This window comes from Microcaecilia unicolor, chromosome 1 (assembly GCF_901765095.1).
Source record: "Microcaecilia unicolor chromosome 1, aMicUni1.1, whole genome shotgun sequence".
Lineage (NCBI taxonomy): Eukaryota > Metazoa > Chordata > Amphibia > Gymnophiona > Siphonopidae > Microcaecilia > Microcaecilia unicolor.
Window position 1 is genome coordinate 252,746,401 of NC_044031.1, and position 16,034 is coordinate 252,762,434.

Here is a 16,034-nt window from a genome sequence, read left to right on the forward strand (position 1 = left end):
TAGAATTACCACCCGGGACAAACAGTAGCCGGATGATAGTTCAAATTGACACCGGTTGGATGCACCTAATTAGGTTTCTTAGTAAAAGGGACCCTTCATTTTTAATAGAGTATTGCAAAGCATAATGTACTTTTTAAAAATACATTAGCCAAAAGCTTTTAAAGAAGCCTCTGGCTTTTAAACTACTTTTAAATAAACACATGGCCTGACATTTAAAGTCCATGGTTGATGTCTGTTTTAAATGCTGGCTGCATCATTTAAATAACTCACAGATATTCTGCATTGCTGTCTGGATATACTTGTAGGGAGGTAGTATTATCGCTCTCTGGAGATATTCAGACTGCTATTGGATAACTATCTAGTTAAAGTTAGGACAACTAAAGTGCTAGCTAACATAATCCAAATAGTTAACCACATAGGGGTAGCCCCCTTCCTTGCATTTCTAACCATTTCTTCTGCTCCCACTTTCCTCTCTTGGCTTCTTTCAGTTTCATCCGGTATTCCTTTCTGTGCTCCTCTTCTTGAGTTTTTCTGTATTCCATGAACGCCAGCTCTTTAGCCTTTATTTTCTCAGCCACTTGCTTGGAGAACCATATCAGTTTCCTTTTCCTCTGGCTTTTATTTACTTTCCTTACATAAAGGTTAGTAGCCATATTTATAGCTTCTTTCAACCTGTACCACTGTGGATTTTCACTTCTCATTGATTTTCCCAGCCCATCAGCTCTTTATTCAGGAATTTCTCCATTTTACTAAAGTCAGCATGTTTGAAATCCAGGACTTTGAGTGGCTGCCCTCCCCTGTAGCTGTTATATCAAACCAAATTGTTTGATGATCACTGCTGCTAAGGTGGGCACCCAGTCAGACATTAGACACACTTTCCTTATTTATAAGCACAAGATCCAGCATTGCTCCCTCCCTTGTGGGTTCCGTCACATTTGTCTGAGCAGAGCACTTTGAAAGGCATCCCGATCTCTCTACTTCTTTCCAATTCCGCAGATGGAACTTTCCAATCTGCATCCAGCAGGTTGAAATCTCTCAGCAACCGCACCTCTCTTTTCTTTCCCAACTTTTGGATATCTGTAACCAGATCTTTATCTAGTTCCTCCGATTGCGTTGGAGGTCTGTAGACAACACCCATGTGGACAGAGGTTCCATCATCTCTTTTCAAGGTGATCCATATCACTTCTTCCTTTCCCCAGGCCCCTGGCATTTCAGTCGCTGCGATATCATTTCTCATATACAGAGCTACTCCTCCACCTTTACGACCAGCTCTATCCTTCCTAAATAGATTGTAGCCTGGTGTGTTTGCATCCCATTCATGGGAATCATTGAACCATGTCTCCATGATAGCAACAACGTCTATGTCTGCCTCTAACATCAGAGCTTGCGGATCATGAACATTACTTAGACTGCGAGCATTGTAGTCATCGCTTTCCAGCAACATTTCAGTGGCAGTCTCATCTTCTGTTTAGTTTTTTACTTAGTCTCACTTCCTGCTGTGTTGATAGGAAGTGATTTGCTAAAATTGTCGTTTTCATTATTTTCTTTACTATTTATTTATTTATTGCACTTGTATCCCACATTTTCCCACCTATTTGCAGGCTCAATGTGGCTTACAAAGATCTGTTATGGCATCGCCATAGCAGGGAATAAATACAATTGGTGTTGCAAAGAGATAAAAGAAACAAGAGGTTCTGGTTATGCAGCTGTACAGTGAGACATTCTGAATAAAGGAGTGTAAGGCTTGTGTTCAAGTAATTATGGGTTCTCTTGGTAGGCTTTGTTAAAGAGATAGGTTTTCAAAGCTTTGCGAAGCTATTTAATTCGTTGATCGTTTTCAAGTGAGTTGGTAGTGCATTCCACATCTTTGTACTCATGTAGGAAAAGCTGGACACATGTGTTAGTTTGTATTTGACCCCTTTACAGCTGGGGAACTGTAGGTTGAGAAAGGTGCGGGAAAATCGTTTAGCATTTCTTGGTGGAAGGTCCACTAGGTCTAGTATGTAGGTCGGGGCATCTCCATGAATGATTTTATGAACAGTCGTGCATATCTTGAACGTGGTTCGTTCTTTCAGTGGGGTTCTTTCTTAGGGGTTTTGCACTTTCATATTTTGTTTTTCCAAATATGAGTCTGGCTGAGGTATTCTGGGCCATCTGGAGTTTCTTGATGGTCTGTTCTTTACAGCCAGCATAGAGTGAGTTACAATAGTCCAGGTGACTTAGTATCAGGGATTGTACCAGGTTTCGAAAGATGGCCCTTGGGAAGAAAGGTTTTACTCTTTTGAGTTTCCACATGGAGTGGAACATTTTCTTCATTGTATTCTTCACGTGGTTTTCAAGTGTGAGGTTTCAGTCAATGGTGACTCCCAGAATTTTCAGGCTGTTTGAGATGGGGAGGGAAAAGTTACGGGTGATTATGGTGGTAAATTTATTTGTGTTATGTTGTGAGGTTAGTATAGATAAAAGCTACAAAGCACCAAGGCACTTTCATTTTCTGTATCCGTTTGGATACAGAAAGTGAAAGTGCCTTGGTGCTTTGTAGCTTTTACTATATGAGACATGGGGTAAGGAATAATATATTGTAGAGGAATATATTCAAGTTATTCCCCAAGTTTTCCACGTCATCACTGTGACCCCTGACGCAGGTGCTAGTCACCGAAACACGGCCCGTGTCGGGTCTTTTTGTCAAGGCTCATTCATTAAAGAACTGTGTTCCATTTTTAAAGGCCCGTGGTGCTGTTTTTTTTGTTTGGAGTTTAGTTTGTACTTCGTTCCCTCTCTTTTGTTATATCCATGTGAGGTTAGTATAAGACATTGTGTTTTTTCTGCATTGAGTTTTAGCTGGAATGCATGTTTTGTCTTTAGCTGGGGGTGACCACTGGAAGTGACGGCTCCATATGCCACTCCCGATGGAAATAATTGTATATACAATTAGCCTAACCAGAGTGGAGCTAAGGGCATTTTTTGAATTCACCAGAAAGTGAACAATCACCAACATGCAATAAAGCAATTGTCCAAGGTGAAAAAGAGTGGGAGTGGGAATTTGAACCCTGCTTTCCCTGGCTCACAGTCTGTTGTTCTAATCACTAGTCTACTCCTTTCTGTGCTGGAAAAAAAAGTTCTAGTATATAGATTCTCAATTACTTTTTCACAGACTTTTGATGTTACTTCACAATGTGCCTGGTAATGGAGAGAGCTTATGCCACTGTTACTGAGATGACAAAACAATATGAAGGCTGTAGAACTAGAGGACATAAGGTTGAAGGGGGGCAGACTCAGGTGTAACATCAGGAAGTATTTTATCATGGAAAGGGTGGTGGATACATGGAATGCCCTCCCGCGGCAGGTGGTGGAGATGAAAACGGTAATGGAATTCAAACATGTGTGGGGTAGACACAAAGGAATCCTGTTTAAAAGGAATGGATCTATGGAATGTTAGTGGAGAATGGGTGGTAATTGGGAAGCAAAACCAGTGCTGGGCAGACTTCTTCGGTCTGTGCCCTGATCATGACTGAATAGATACGGATGGGCTGGTGTGTACATTTTAAGGGGCTTCGACATTAGCTTCAGAACTTTTAGTACAAGAACAGTGCTGGGCAGACTTCTATGGTCTGTGCCCTGAGAATGGCAAGGACAAATCAAACTCTGGTATACATATAAAGTATCGCATACCATGTAAAACGAGTTTATCTTGTTGGGCAGATTGGATGGGTTGTACAGATCTTTATCTGCCACCATTTACTATGTTACTATGTTTGTGGGGTAAACCAGTGATTTTTGAGAGACTTCCTTTAACCAAAGTGGTAAGGATTTCTTTCAATTTATACTATTAATATATGTATTTTATTCTCATTTTTGCGGTAGTCTATCCCGCAAAATCATACATAGCATGTTCATCAGACGCTGTGACATAATCTGTATCTGCGACCCTCTATATAGAACTAGCATTAAAATTTAAAAGTATATGGGTGAATTTTAAAACTATACTTTGGAGTAAAGTTTGTGGAGACCTTTATTTGTTGATTTTATACCATGTCTAAGAGAGTAGGTACAAGCATACATTTCCTTTGAACAATGCATACTTTTAAGTGCTTTTAGGGTGGCCAAATTTCAAAATGTCCTTTCACACTGGTACAAGTTTGTCTTTTTTAAGAATTGCTCTGGGAGGGTGGAGTAGTGAAGTCATTGCGACTGTTGAGTTTATTTATCAAAAAATCTCAAAGGGGGTGGCCCATGATTTATGTCCAAAAATTTAGGGAGGGCAAGGGGAAGCTGTGCAAGGCTTAAATTCTCCATGGGTGCCTAATACTTTTGTACTGGTCCTGCTTCCCTCATATATCTGTCCTTTGCAACCTGTGGAGTCCTAATGCGGTCTGTTTGCCAACTCTCCAAGGAAACTTAAATCCAATCTTAATTTAATATGTGTAGCACCTGCACCCCTAAACTCTCCCCCTCCCTCCACCATCTGCCCATCTGCAAGCTGATTGTAGTTCTGAGTTTTCAACTGGGCTGTGCTAGTGATTGGCTAACACAGCCCATCATAACAGTGTATAAAAACACAACTTGGTAATTGAGAAATTCTCTAATATTCTTTAATAGCTCCTTGAGCAGAATAGGTTAACATGTATTCCCTCATCAGTTGTTACGATTTGGAATAATGACTCCCTGTAAAGTCAATGATTTATACAACTTAATTACTTTAAGGACAAGCTGAGGCAACCTTTCCCGAGCTTCTGCATCTTTAGTGTTATCATTAAAACTGCAGTTTAAATGTGTCCATGGAGGCCAATGCACCTTTCGCTTTTAATTGAGTTAAGTAAATAATCAGCCAAAAAGGCCACCAAGACATTTGAAGCAAAAAGTTGCAGAAGCAAGTTCTTAGTTAAAAGATATCTGTAAATTGTAGGAACTTCAGGAAAACTTTTTTTTATTATTATTTTTTGGCTCCTGTAGTTTTTCTCCATCTCCTTTGAGTTTTTGGCTCAGTCATAACTGGTTTCTATTGAGGTTATAGAGTCATGAGCCTTTATTTGTGACTACCTGGGTTTCTCCCTTCCCACACACACTTCAGCCCCTACTCATGTAGCTGAATCTATTAAGTGACAGTCTTCCACCAGGGTCAGAGACCAAAGCTCTCTCTGAAATCTGTTATACGTACAACCTGAATTAGTCTAGTAGGCATTCCTGTTAAGTGATTTGAATGCATTTTAACCAGATTTATCACTTGGTATTGAGTGGTGCCATTGTGAATCCATACTCTGATTGGACTAGAGTGACTGGGAGATGCCTAGTAGGTGCCGAGAGATTAGGAGAACATCTGGTTGAGGAAGGTCTTTGGGGGATCTTCTTAGGGGCATTTGGTTATGATGAGGACAGGGCATGGGTGGGTTGTTGGCACTGCCACTAGCCCCTTTATGAGGTCCCTTGGGAGCATTGGTCTATGCATTAATAGTCCCATACTCCCAGGGAGACAAGATATTGCCAGTTCATCTTTCAATGAATAATGCAGTATGCAAGGTCAAAGGCAAACTGTTTTATTCATTTTGCATAATGCTGAGCTCCTTTGTATACTTTGCATGCTTTGAATCTCATCATTATTTTCCTTACATTGCATAAGAATGTGCATTAATGGTAAATAATGTGCGATTTAGCCTTTTAATGAATTTATGAGCATGTTTACTAAGGTGCGCTAAACAGTTAACACAGGATTTAGCACATGCTAAAACAGACAGCATGGTAAAAATCCCACAGTAACTGTTTAGTACGGTTTGGGTGGAAACAGAGCAGGCTATGGGTGGAGCTAGGGGATGGGCAGTATTTACAGTTAGCACATGGTGAATTACCTGCATATCATGCATATCCTTTTACCCTTTATCCCTGTACTATGTGCTAACCCTCAAGAGGAGAAATAAAGTGCAACTGTGGTATGGCAGTAGTTACCATGACCCTGTAGGTAGAACAGCAAATCCACCTGATCCCCCTAACAGCAATGACCCACTCTCCAACCTTCCAGAGTTTCATCAGCAATCTCCAACCCTTGAGTCACATCAATAATTGCCCTTCCCTCACCACCCCTAAAAAAGGGTTCCCCTGGTGTCTAGGTGAAAAGAAAAGTTAAGCTCCGGAACTTGTTGCCAGAGAGTGTGGTAATAGCAGTTAGCAAATCTGGGTTTAAAAAAGCCTTGGACAAGTTCATGGAGGAAAAGTCCATAGTCTGCTATTGAGGTAGACATGGGGGAAGCCACTGCTTGCCCTGGAATTGGTAACATGGAGTCTTGCAACTTGTGACCTGGATTGGCCACTGTTGGAAGCACGATACCGGTCTAGATGGATTTGATCTGACACAGTATGGCTATTCCTATGTTCTTATGACTACTTCTACTACCTTTAGTGTTGATTCGTTGGGTAAAGTAGCATTTCTAACTCTAATTCTCCATTTGATAGAGTCAGAGTAGGCGTGCCTAACTATAACATTTTTGTCTTATTATAATTTATCTCAGAAACGACCAAATACAAGCCCTTTGGTCATGGGAGGAGCCAGCATTCCTAGTGCACTGGTCCCCCTGACATGCCAGGACAACTGAGCACCTTAGAGGGCACTGCAGTGGACTTCATAAATTGCTCCCAAGTGCATAGCTCCCTTGCCTTGTGTGCTGAGCCCCCCCCCCCCAAAACCCACTACTCACAACTGTACACCACTACCATAGCCCTTACGGGTGAAGGGGGCACCTAGATGTGGGTACAGTGGGTTTCTGGTGGGTTTTCAAGAGCTCACATTTACCACCACAAGTGTAAAAGGTGTGGGGGGGGGGGGGGGGCGATGGGCCTGGGTCCGCCTGCCTGAAGTGCACTGCACCCACTAAAATTGTTCCAGGGACCTGCATACTGCTGTCATGGACCTGGGTATGATATTTGAGGCTGGCAAAAAATATTAAAAATTTTTTTTTGAGGGTGGGAGGGGGTTAGTGTCCAATGGGGGAGTAAGGGGAGGTCATCCCCAATTCCCTCTGATGGTCATCTGCTCAGTTCGGGCACCTTTTTGTGGCATGGTCGTAAGAAAAAAAGGACCAGGTGAAGTTGTCCAAGTGTTCATCAGGGACACCCTTTGTTCCATTATGGGTCGAGGATGCCCATGTGTTAGGCACGCCCAAGTCCCGTCTTTGCTACACCTCCAACACGCCCCCGGGAACTTTGGTCATCCCCGTGATGGAAAGCAGTTGGGAATGCCCAAAATCAGCTTTCCATTATACCGATTTGGGCGACCCTGTGAGAAGGACGCCCATCTTGCGATTTGTGTCGAAAGATGGGCGTCCTTCTCTTTTGAAAATAAGCCTGATATTATATCGAAGTGCAGTAAAAGATCACATTTTACCGCACCCTGAAAACTTCCTCCTAAGTAGTTTCATTTTGGATGCAAAAATAAACTTTAGGTGATTAAGAAGAATAGTTCCCTTAATCCCTTGTGCAAAGGCCTTATTAAAAAGCTGTGCATGCTTCCAAGCTGGTATAAAACCTGATGGGGAAATTTCTTCTCATACACAAGTATTCCCTTTGTAAAATGGGGAATACACGGGTAGATTTTTGTCTCACTCAGGGCCTGCCCTTGAAACATCTGTTTGATACAGATCTCCATATGTTCAATTCACCATTTACACATAGAGATGCTTCTAAAATATGTGTTCTGATATATAGCTCAGTGGAAACACCTGCCCCACCCCCCCAGCTTTCTGTAATTTTTAAAACATTTTGACCCTCTGGGGCAGAAAAAGTGTCTAATGTTATGGAATGTTACACACCTTGAGCTTCCATTGAAGAACTGTGAGTTAAATCTAAACATCATGAGAGTAACTTACATGATCATTTGTGATATAATGACAATGCTAAAGCATGCTGAGTTACAGTTACCATGGTAAACTAACAGTGAATTACCTCATTTTTGTGCATGTTCTGTAGTAAACCTTTAATAACAAGCGGTGTGGCATGTTGCTCAAAGGGAAAGTGTTTGAATAGCCTGCATCTGCAGAAAACGGATTTGCCTTGTTTTGACTATCAAACACAGTACAGTACAGGGAAGTTGTAATCCAGCATGTGAGATATACCCATTTGCTTCTACTGCCAGAACACTTCTCCAAATATCTGCTACCTCCAGCCATGGGAAGGCTATCTCTCTATCCCTCGCCTTTTTTTGGTTGGAGGGGGTCAACAAACCAATCTCTGACTCCACCCCAGATTCTCTAATTTCTGATGCTGTGTTGGATAAAATCTTGGTAGCACTATGGCCCATCCCATTCTGCTGCTCATGTATCTATCTATATATCTATACGTAGATAGTGTCCCCATGACTGGAGATACACCCTCCCTCCCTCACCTTCCCTAGCCAATCCTCCCATCAGAGGCAGCATGTGTCTCCAAGCCCAATATTAGGGTTTGCAGCTAAAAACTGCCATGCACTGTTTCCCGATAGTGCATACCTTTGGTGTCTCTGGTTTTATTTTCTGCTCTGTTTCTCTTTTTATTCATCTTCTGTTTCATGTTTTCCTACCTGTTATTTTCTTGTGTCTGGTCTCCTTCCTTTTTATTTTCTGTTTCAGCTAGTGCCTCTTTGTGTCCTCACTTAATGCATCATTTCACTCTCCCTTTCTTTTCCTGCTACTTTCTGTTACTCTTCCCCTTATGTCTGGAGGGGGAAGAGGGAGTGGGAAGGTAGAGGCAAGGTAACTGTGAACAGGGAGAAATATATAGCCATCAAAACAATAGGAAAGAAAGAAGAAAAGGAAAAACATCAAGAAAGAGAGAGAGAGAGAGAGAGAGAGAGTAAAGGGACAGAACTGAAAAGAGAAGAGTGAAGGGTGGGGGAGCTAGCATCAGAAGAAGAGAGGGAAGGGAAGTGTACAACAGGGGAGAGATGGGGAAAGCTCTGGAAGGGTGAGGGGAAGGAAAGAGGGCAGCACCACTGTAGGAGTGAAGAAGGGAGTAGCATTAGCTAGGGGGGGGGGGGAGAGAAGGGAGGAGGTCTGCATCATAAATAAGAGAGAGTGTGATAGTTTTGGGGAGATGGTGGGAGCAGCCTTAATAGATAGGATGCAGCATAGGCTGAGCAAACTGGGAGGTGGTAGAATTCAATATGAAACAATCAGACCTGCAGGAGGCAGTGCCAAGATTAGGTTATCAACTCCTCCTTAATCCATGCCCAGCCCCCCTCCCCCAATGTTTCACTGTTTCATCAGTCCTTCCTCACCCTCCAATCCCTCTCCCATCATCTATGCATCTCTAGTCCTATCTCTCATTCATTATCTATACCCCCTATCAAACTGATATTCAGACTGGTGCCTGTTAATTCGTCTCATAGCTGTTTTGCTGCTCTAACTTTATGCGTTTGCTTATCCAATTAGTGGACTGAATATCGCCACTAACCAACTAAGCTGCTGCTCCATCTTAACCCCGCCCCCAGCCTGCCCCTAACCTAACCAGTTAGGGGATGACTGGTCAGCAGTAATATTCAACGGTACTACCAGGTTAAGTGACACTGAATATCGGCGGCTTGCTAGCCCAGTGGGGATTAACCAGGCAGGAGTCTCCTCCGTCCGGTTAAACCCTTTTGAATATCCACTCTTTAATGTGCATGCAACTTGCTTACACTTATGAATTAATGTGTGCACAGTCAATTGCACACATTTTTGAATTCTTACTTGAAAAAAATGCCCATAAGTTGCTAAAAAAATTGTTTTATTTACAGTATTTGTTGAAAATGCTTGATATTCTACCCTTTCCACAAAGTGGCACCAGGTGGTTTTAAATAAGCACAAACCACACATTTCTTTTGCCCATGCATGCCCCTAATAGCCACAATCTGGCAGATATTCAGTGCTATTTAACTGGGCAGAAATGGTGGCTGACCATTAGTGTTTCAGCGCCTAACCGCTAATATTCGGCATGAATATTGCCAGTTAACACCAAAAGATAACTGACTATATCACATGATAACCAGCAACATTCAGCTCTGACCGGCTAAGTTTAGCAGCCAAATTGGACTGCCTAAATAGCAATCTTTCTTTCTTTGGCTGCTATAAACTTGATCGACCAGTGCTGAATGTTGACATAGCTGGTTAAGTTTGAGCCAACCAACCCCCCCCCCCCCCCCCCCAGATATTCAATGCTGGTCACTGGAAATGGCCTGGCATTGAATATCCAGGGTCAGTGCTGATCATGGCACCTAGGCGGGCTGCCTCCCACAGGTTGAATATCGGCCTCAATGAATATATATGGGTTCGATCTGCCCCAATATATGCAAATTTGTTGTGCATATTCATTGTGGATATCCTGAAAGCCTAACTGGCTGTGGGGTCCCCACGAAAGGTTTTATAAGCTCTATCTTATGCCATTTTGTAATGTAGAAAAATAATCAACTATCTCATTTCACTTGATAATACATTGGGAATAGTTTACTTAGCTATTACTGAAAGTATTCCTGAGCAACTATGGTTTCAGTGTATAAAGGTGTCATTGCAAATATGATGATGCACCTTAAAATGGAAAATAGCAAGCTCTGCCTACCCAAGAACTGACGTCAGATGCCATGGGTAATTTTCAACAGTGCCTAAGGCACAAGCCAAAGGCGCGCACTTTAGTTCGAGCCTTTGTGCAGTGACTGGCACAAGACTGGTGCATTGTGTTATTGTGGATTAGTTCACCATTTAGGTTTTTCTTTTAGGGCTTCGTTCTTTTATCAAGCCGCTCTCGATGCAGTAATGCTGACAAAGCCCATTCAATTTGAATGGGCTCCGTTGGCATTGCCATGCGGCTTGATAAGAGGCACTTAGTTTGGTGTAATGATTGGTGGAATGACTGGTATTATAATCTTTGTTTAATTTCTTTTAGGAAGTTGTTATTTTACATTATGTTATCTGTTGCTCTAGCTTCTTGCAAAGTAATGAGAATTGTTTAGCTTGGTTGATTTAATTATCTTGTTATGATCCAGACAATAAGATGTTGTTGCATGACATGTGGAGGGGCATTTTCGATAGAACGTCTAAATCAGAATTTGGAGGTTTTACACAAAACGTCCAAATTCTGAACAAGAAAGAAGGTCATTTTCGACGTCTATCTTTTGTGTTTGAAAATACTATGGACGTTTTGTGATTTGGATGGTTTTTTGCGGGCCATTTAAAAAAAAAAAAAAAAATGTCCAAGTGCAAAACGTCCAAAATCAAGCCATTGGGATGTAGGAGGAGCCAGCAGTTTTAGTAGACTGGTCCCCCTGACATCCCAACACAGCAATAGGGTACCTTAGGGGGCACTGCAGTGGACTTCATAAACTGCTCCCAGGTACACATCTGACCATTGCTTCCTTGCCTTGTGTGCTGAGCCCCCCAAACCCACTACCCCAACTGTACACCACTATCATAGCCCTTACGGCTGAAGGGGGCACTTATATGTGGGTACAGTGGGTTTCTGGTGAGTTTTGAAGGTCTCATAGTTTCCTCAAGAAGTGTAACAGGTAGGGGGAGGTAGGAGCCTGGGTCCACCTGTCTGAAGTGCACTGCACCTACTGTTAAACTACTCCTGGGACCTGCATGCTGCTGTAATGGACCTGAGTATGACATCTGATGCTGGCATAGAGGCTGGCAAGTAATGTTCTTCATCATAATTTTTGGGGATGGGAGGGGGTTAGTGATCACTGGGGGAGCAAGTGGAGGTCATCCCTGATTCCCTCCAGTGCTCATCTGGTCATCTGGGGCCCCTGCCTGGCCTTACGGACTCAGATGTTTTTATTTTAAACAGCCTTTGTCCACTCAGCTATAAAATTTTGAGTTGCCCGAGATTAGATAAGAAGGGAAGTGGTTTAGCAATAATTTGCAAGGGTTTTTATAAATTAGTTTTGACTGACTATCTCTGTATTCCTGGCCTTGAGATATTTTCTTGTAAATTTTCTGATTCATCTGTGTTAGGTTTGGTAGACTTTGTTATACCCTACCATCCTCCAGGTCTCTGGAACAATTTGAGACAGTCTTTTATTAATTTTATATCTCAGCAGTTTTTATGTTTTGACTCAATATTTTTATTTGGGTAAATTAATTTTCATCTCGAAAAGGCTCTAGATCATGATGTAGCTGATTTCTTTGTCAATTTTAGAAACTTGCCCCTCCTGTTTACAAAGCTGCACTAGTGGCTGCTTGTATGCTAATGCCGACTTTGAATGGGCTGTGTCAGCATTGCCGCGTGGGAGACGCTAGTGTACTTTGGGCCCTATTTACTAAGCCACACTAGACGTACATTTTTAGTGCGTGCTAACTGTGTAGGTGCCCACAATATTGCTATGGGCGCCTACACAGCGTGTGCTAATTTTGTACATGCGCTAAAAACTTTGGCACACCTTAGTAAACAGGGCCCTTTGTAAACATGGGGGTTGATGTTTTAGGATTATTGATTTACAACCTACTCATGAGAAAGGGCATGCTTTAGACTGGGTTTCATTTGTTTCTGGGTCTGTTTCTCATTTATCAGTAAGTAATATTATTTGGAAACCAGTAGTGTGGTTGTTTTTTGGATGAATGTTTTTTCTCAATTAGATCTTGCAACAGTTTCTGATCAAGTGAATACTGGGCATAATATTCTTTTCACAATAACTGATACTCTGTCACTGACTATTTGTAAATTGTCATCAGCTAGACATCAGGCACCATGGTATACTATGGAGCTGGCTTCTTTGAAGAAAACTTGTAGTAGGCTAGCTAGAACATCAGTTGGAAAAGGCCAAAAATACATCAAGTAGACTTGAATGGAAACAGGCTTTTAAACATTATAAATGTGCTTTATAAACTGCCAAGTGCACATATTATGCCACTGAAATAGAAAATAATGTTTTAGATCAAAAGAAACTTTTTGGCCTGTTTCGTACTTTGATATCTTTAACTTATTAGTGCCCAACGTTCCCATATGGGAGCTTATTATGGGAACATTGGGCACTAATGGGTTAAATTCAAATGTCAATGACTTACAACTTTGTCTCTCTGCTGATAGTCTGGCATGTCACTTTTCTGATAAAATAACAAAAACTAGAAATGTATTTCCTCCAGATTTTGATATAGTAATTAGTTCTTCAGTTCACGATGGCTGTATTAGCTGCCCAGCCGATAGAGTTTGGGCAGATTTTCCACCACTTTCAATTTGTAAGCTCAAAGTCTTGATTGGAAGCTATCCAAACCCAATTATCTATTGGATAGTTGTCCATCTTATCTTACGAGAGATATCCCAAGTCAGCTATTTGCTTGGCTTACTTTTTTCTTAAATGATTTTTACAACAGGGCTCATTTCCAACTGCTCCGGGTGGTATCATTTTAACCCCTAGTCTGAAAAATGTTAACTTGGACTCTGATCAGTCTTCAAGCTATAGATCAGTAGCCAGTATTCCGCTTCTTGCAAAGTTACTGGAAGCGTATGTGGCAGAATTATTATCTGCTTTTCTTATCAAATTTAACTGTTTTCATTCCTTGTAATGTGGTTTCCGTCCATTTCATTCAACAGAGACTATTTTGTTGGCTATCACTTCAGAAGTAAAGTTATTTTTTTGTCAGGGTAAAGCTGCCCTGGAGGAGTGGCCTAGTGGTTAGGGTGGTGGACTTTGGTTCTGGGGAACTGAGGAACCAAGTTCAATTCCCACTTCAGGCAGAGGCAGCTCTTTGTGACTCTGGGCAAGTCACTTAACCCTCCATTGCCCCATGTAAGCTGCATTGAGCCTGCCCTGAATGGGAAAGTGCAAGGTACAAAAATAAAGAAAAAAATAAATACTGCTGCAGTTTGATCTTACTTCCGCTTTTGATGTGGTTGATCTGTAAGTTGAGTCTTTTGGGTATCTCAGGCAGTGTACTTAATTGTATTAGGGAGTTTTTGAGTCGCAGATATTATCATGTTAAAATGAACAATAAACTTTTAGTTCAGTGGGAATCACCTTGTCGTGTTCCACAAGGGTCTTTATGACTTCATTCTGTCATGGCCGGTTTCTCTCTCTGGGGACTAAGTTTTTTTCTTATGCAGACAATATATATTTTTGTTATTACCCATAGATAAGGATATTGATGCCCAGTATTATATCATGTATGGAAAGGATTGAAAAATGTAGTGTTGCTCATAGTTTTAAATTAAAGACAAGATGAAATTATAATGGTTAAACTGTGCTGGTACATCCACTGCCATTCAGCTTCTACTGGGAGTTTATTTGGATACTTCTCTTATCTTTGATTCCCCAGATCAACTCTGTGGTTGTCAGTGGTTTTTTTTTTTACTTTATCAATTAAGAAACTCATTCATTATTCTCTGAAAGACATTTCATCATTCTGGTAGCCATTTTGTCTCATCTAGATTATTGTAATACTCTGTACTGTTTAGAATCATCTACTACACTTTCTCAACTGCAAGTTTTACAAAATGCTACAACCAAATTTATTTGCCACCCCCTGTTTAGTGAATTTACATTGGCTTCCTGTTGTGTCCTGAGTTTCTTTTAAGCTGGCTTGTCTGATCTATAAAATATTTGAAGGGTCTTGTCCAGGGTATCTGGTTAAACTATTCGCATTCCTATTATCTCCTTCTTCTTCTATTAAACCAGGAGGACTCCTGCCTTCTTTACTTTCCTTCTGTAGAGGGTGTTAAAAACAAGAAATCTATAGACTTGTCATTTTCTTATCAGGCTGTTAAGATCTGGTCTTCTCTCCCTATTTCATTGAGAAAAATATCAATGTACTTGAGTGTTTGTAAGAATTCGAAGACTTACTTATTTCAAAAGTATTATTGTTAATTATTTCTGTTTTTCATTTCTTATTGTAACCCTCTTTGAACCACCTAGGTGGGAGTTGGCAGGATACAAGACCCATATCAAATTAAATCACATTACATCATGTTTGTAAATTTTTGTGCTTGCTACTTGTTGGTTCACGTGAAGTTTTGTGGGTGCACAGTTGTACCCAAATCATATGCAAAATCATCTAATGAGCTGAAGAATACATTCAGATCAGCTCAGGAACAATTCTGTGACAGCAAAATTTCATGTGCACAATTTAATAAAAACATTTTTTTTGTGTAAATCTTACACCTGAGAGAGAGATGGCAAAGAATTTTGTGAAAAACACTGCAATGTCACCCAACTTTCACCAGAAAAAAATGTGTACTTCCAATCTACATATAATATGAATGACCTGGCACCATGAGAAAATCTCCGCTTGGTGCTGACTCTTTTCAGTGAAAATATTCACCTCTTCATACATTTGTGTACATACATAAACTGTTGGTCTTTCCTATAGAGAAGGAGGATGGAAACAAAACAAAACTTAAATGACCTTATGGCTGTTAATGTGCTGTGATAGGCAGGATGGGGCAGGAGTGATGCTTAGATAGCAACTCCGGTAGTTGGAAAGTAAGACCAGTGTCAAAAAGACTTCTGCTACTTTTTCCATCATTGGAGTACAGTTGTGGAATGCATTGAAAGGAGAACTTCAGTTGTGCAATGAAGTCAATGAAGTCTTCAATTCAAGCGGTTGTTAAAGACCTCTCTGTTAGTGGAAGCTTTTATGTGGATTGATATTCTGGGTGCAGTTCGGATATTAGGCAGGCGATGGCTGTGATATACTTTATGGTACTATTTGAATTATGTATTTTTAATGAATTTACTGTTGTATGTTTTATTGCTTTGTGTGTTTTCTTGTAAACTGCTTTGATTTAAGTGGTATAAAAATGTGCTAAATAAATAAATACTTTCTGAATCCTAAAAGTGGCAAAACAGATCAGGATAGGCTAGAGTGGGCTTTGACAGCAACTTAAGTAGTTGGACAGTAAGGCCTGTGTCAGGTAGATTTCTATGGTCTATGCACTGAAAATGGCAAAGACAGATCAGGATCAAGTATGGATATTTTATACAGTATCACATTCATTTCATACACTATGAGTGTGGGTGCTGTGCAATGTTCCCTGTAAGCTGTGCAGGAGGCCTCCATCTACATTTCTGCCAGTGGGGGAGGGGTGCTGTTTCAATATCACATTTT

The 16,034-nt window shown here is 41.0% G+C and overlaps 1 protein-coding gene across 1 annotated transcript in view; it reads left to right on the forward strand.

Moving 5' to 3' along the window:
• ITPRID1 (ITPR interacting domain containing 1) overlaps positions 1 to 16,034 on the forward strand; it is a 249,370-nt gene that overhangs the window by 120,826 nt on the left and 112,510 nt on the right. The gene's annotated exons all lie outside the window — the stretch shown is intronic.